The sequence below is a fragment of the Lipotes vexillifer genome, unplaced genomic scaffold (assembly GCF_000442215.2).
Source record: "Lipotes vexillifer unplaced genomic scaffold, Lipotes_vexillifer_v1.1 scaffold173, whole genome shotgun sequence".
Classification (NCBI taxonomy): Eukaryota; Metazoa; Chordata; class Mammalia; order Artiodactyla; family Lipotidae; genus Lipotes; species Lipotes vexillifer.
The window spans coordinates 1,159,719-1,163,894 of record NW_006770924.1 but is presented as its reverse complement, the minus strand read 5'-3'; the positions used below and the strand labels follow the sequence as shown (position 1 = coordinate 1,163,894).

General features: G+C 40.4%; 1 protein-coding gene across 4 annotated transcripts in view; it reads right to left on the bottom strand.

Moving 5' to 3' along the window:
- PKP4 (plakophilin 4) overlaps window positions 1–4,176 on the bottom strand; it is a 254,066-nt gene that overhangs the window by 66,273 nt on the left and 183,617 nt on the right. The gene's annotated exons all lie outside the window — the stretch shown is intronic.

The following is a 4,176-nucleotide window of genomic DNA, read 5'->3' as shown; positions in this document are numbered from 1 at the left end:
AGGAATGCCACTTCACTCTCACTTCACAGATTTAAATTGAATCGGTATCACATTCTGAGTTTAACACACAATCCTAAGGATTGAAATTAGTCTTTCCTTTCTGACTTTCTTTCTTTAACTATTTATTAAGGCCCTACTATATGCCAGGCTCTAAGCATGCAGCTGAGAAAAGATACAGTGTTTGTGTGTCACCGTGCATGCATATGTTTGTGTTACTGTCGGGGGAAAGGAGCTTAGGAAAAATTTCCTAAAGGAAGTAATATCTAGGCAGTATCCACTTACCACAGGAGGCCAGTTTGCCCTTTCTTTATAGCACTTATCACCATCTCTCTCCACTAGACTGTAAGCTCAAAGCAGGCAGGGACTTTTGTCTGCTTTGTTTACTGTTGTATCCTCAGTGCCTAGGATAGGTGCATAGCACTCAGTAGGTGCTCAGTAAATATTTATTGAACAAACAAATTCCCAGTAAGAATAGCAGCTTCTCTTTATTGAGCACTGATTCATGCCTGGCATTGTGCTGTGGGCTTTACTTTATTGTGTTCAATAAGGTTTGTCTATGAAAAGCAAAGTAAAACTTTTAGGCATTGCTGATCAAGCTAGTTTGGAAAGTGAATATAGGGTTTACAGGAGAACTGGGATGCCATATTCTAAACCTTTATCTTGATGCCAGATTCAATCCAAGGTTTTGTTTCCTAGCCTCCAGAAAGATTTGCTGACATTCTTAATATAGGTTTTTGATGAACCTGTCTCTAGGTTTATCATTTGACATTACACTTCTAGGTAGCAGAACTCTGTGACAGTTCTGAATTCTTAAGTTTGGAATTTCAATACAGATTTCAGACTGTATGTGGATTCCCTGGTACACACTGAAACATGATCTAAGTCTCTATCAGGCTGATAATACTGAAGAGTAATCTGCTTCATTCGTAAGTCTTCTGTCTTTCCACAGTTCTAAACACTCTTACACAGCAATTCTTGAAGGAGTTTTATTAGGGACTAAGTAAAATACATAGTTTGCTAGGTTATAAGAGTTTTACAGGGAATGGAATGCCTCAGAAAAGCTAAACGAGAGAGGACCTGAAATCAGAGCTAGGTAGTAATCCACCTTTATTTCATCCAGGAATGGAACACTGGAAAATCACATAGGAAATGGCAACAAACTATAGACATGGAAGTACCAATGTGGCAGTTTCAAGAATTGGCATAATGGAAAATTGGGCCACTTTTAAAAAGAAAAGGACATTTAGATAGTTCCTAGCTTCAGCTTTAGTACAAGATAAAACCTGGGATACCATTACATCAAAGCTCTCGGCATGGAAACACTAGGTGGCATGCAGTGTCAGAATCTGAAAAATTATCACCATGGAAACCAAAACCATTAGAGTTCTGTGTATGTCTCTCTCTTTTTAACCATTAGGAGATATTATTTAAATAAGAAAAGAAAAAGAGACACGCTAAAAATCTGTACTTCAGCAATTCTGTCTCTTTATCCAATGGAACATTTTCTCACAAACCAGGTGACAAGCAATTGTGCTCATTTACACTCTTTTCTAAGAGAAGCTATTTAAAATAATCTTGATGGGATCAAGACGGCAGAGTAGGAGGATCCTGAGCTCACTTCCTCCTACGGATACACAAAACTGCAACTACGGATAGAACAACCATGTCTGAGAATGGCCTGAAGACTAGCAGAACAGATTTTCTACAACTGAGGATATAAAGAAAAGTCCACATTGAGATGGGTAGGAGGGGAAGATACACGGTCTAGTCAGAACGCACACACTTAGTGCCGCAACCCACAAATGGGAGAGATATTACAACCGTGGAGGACCCCTGAGGAGCCAGGGACCCAAGTCCCACGTCACGCTCCCCAGACCAGGGGACCTGCACAAGGAAGACAAGCCCCCATAACGTCTGGCTTTGAAAACCAGCAAGGCTTAAGTCTGGAAGAGCCAGAGGGCTGTGGGAAACCAAGACTCTGCCCATAAAGAGCTCACACACACACTCATCTGTTCCAGGTACCAGGGCAGAAGCAACAACAGCTTGAAAAGCATCAAGGTCATATGAGAAGGAGATTCATTGACTAATTTGGGGGTATGTGCCAGACGGCAGGTAACTGGTGGAACTTTCTTTGGGAATGGAAACACTGTCAGATGCCATTTTTTTCCTTTTCACTTTCCTTCCCCCTGGCTGACCTGTTGCTGGCAGCTGCCATTTCTGTTTCTCTTTTTTCAACCTAACTAACACTGTGCACCTTCCCCAGGTGTTCCTGAGGACCAGCCCTGCACAATCCACCTGCCCCAGCGGGCCCCTTTAAAGTGGTTCTCACTCTGCCCCAGCCAGTGGGTAGCCCCAGTCAGCACTGGCACCCCTCCAAAGTGGCTCCCACTCCAGGGAGCTAGCTCAGCATATCAGCATGTCTGCAACAGTTCCGGTTGGCCTTGCAGCCAGTTGAGCTGGGGACCAGCCCCACATATCACTGTGCCTGCAGCAGTTGAGGAAAAACCTATCAGCTGGCTGGACCAAGGGGTGAGCCCAGCCTACCAGAGTGCCTGTAGCAATAGTGGTCTAACCACAACAAGAGGGCACACACAGGGGTAGCCCTGGATATCCTGGCTCTTGTGACCAGGAGGAATTGTGATACTGGACCTCACAGGGGACTTTCTATATAAGACCACCTTTTCAGGACCAGGAGAAATAGATGATATGCCTAATGCATAGAAACAAACACAGAGAGTTAGACAAATGAGGAGACAAAGGAATAGCTTCCAAATGAAAAAAAAAAAACAAGACAAAAACTCAGAAAAAGAACTAAACAAAATGGAGATAAACAATTTACCAGGTAGAGTTCAAAACAATGGTCATAAAGATGCTCACCAAACTAGGATGAAGAATGGATGAACTCAGGGAGAACTTCAAAAAGAGAGAGAAAATATAAAAAAGAACTAATCAGAATTGAAGAAGAAAATAACTGAAGTAAAAAACACACTAGAGGAAATCAACAGCAGATTAGAGGATGCAGAATAACATATCAATGATATGGAAGACAGGATGGTGAAAATCACTGAATAAGAAGAGCAAAAAGGAAAAAGAATTTAAAAAATGAGGATAGTTTAAGGGACTACTGCAACATCAACTATCTAACATTCACATTACAGGGTCTGTAGAAGGAGAAGAGAGACAGAAAAGGACAGAAAATCCATCTGAAGAAACAATGGCTGAAACTTCCCTAACCTGGGGAAGAAAACAGATATCCAGGTGCAGGAAGCACAAAGTCCCAAATAAGATGAACTCAAAGAGATCCACACCAAGACATAATTAAATGGCAATAGTTAAAGATAAAGAGAGAAAAACAAAAAGTCACATACAAGGGTTAATATGCCATAAGGCAACTGGCTGATTTTTCAGCAGAAACTTTACAGGCCATAAAGGAGTGGCATGATATAGTCAAAGTAATGAAAGGAAAAACTTATGACCAAGAACACCCTACCCAGCAAGATTATCATTCAGAATTGAGAGATAAAGAGTTTTCCAAACAAGTAAAAGCTAAAGAAGTTCATCATCACTAAACTGGTCTTAAAAAAAATGTTAAAAGGACTTTTTTAAATGGAAGAGAAAAGGCTATAACTAGAAACAAACAAACAAATGAACAAAATGATGAAAGAAAAAAATAGCACTGGTAAAGGGAAACATATAGCAAAAGTACTGGATCAACCACCTAAAAAGTCAGTATGAAGGTTAAAGGACAGAAGTAGTAAAATCATCTATATCTAAAATAATGAGTTAAGTGATACACAAAATAAAAATAAAATATGACCTCAAAAACATAAAATGTTCAGGGAGGGGAGTAAAAAAAGTAGTGCTTTTAGAAAGTGCACAAACTTAAGTGACCATCAACTTAAAATAGACTGCTATATTCATAGGCTGTTATATATAAAACTCATGGGAACCACAAACCGAAAACCTGTAACAGATACACAAAAAATAAAGAGAAAGAAATATAAACATTACACTAAAGAAAGCCATCAAATCACAAGGGAAGAGAAAAAGGAAGGAACAGAGAAGAACTATAAAAACAGCCAGAAAACAATTAACAAAATGGCCATGGGGCTTCCCTGGTGGCGCAGTGGTTGAGAGTCCGCCTGCCGATGCAGGAGACACGGGTTCGTGCCCCGG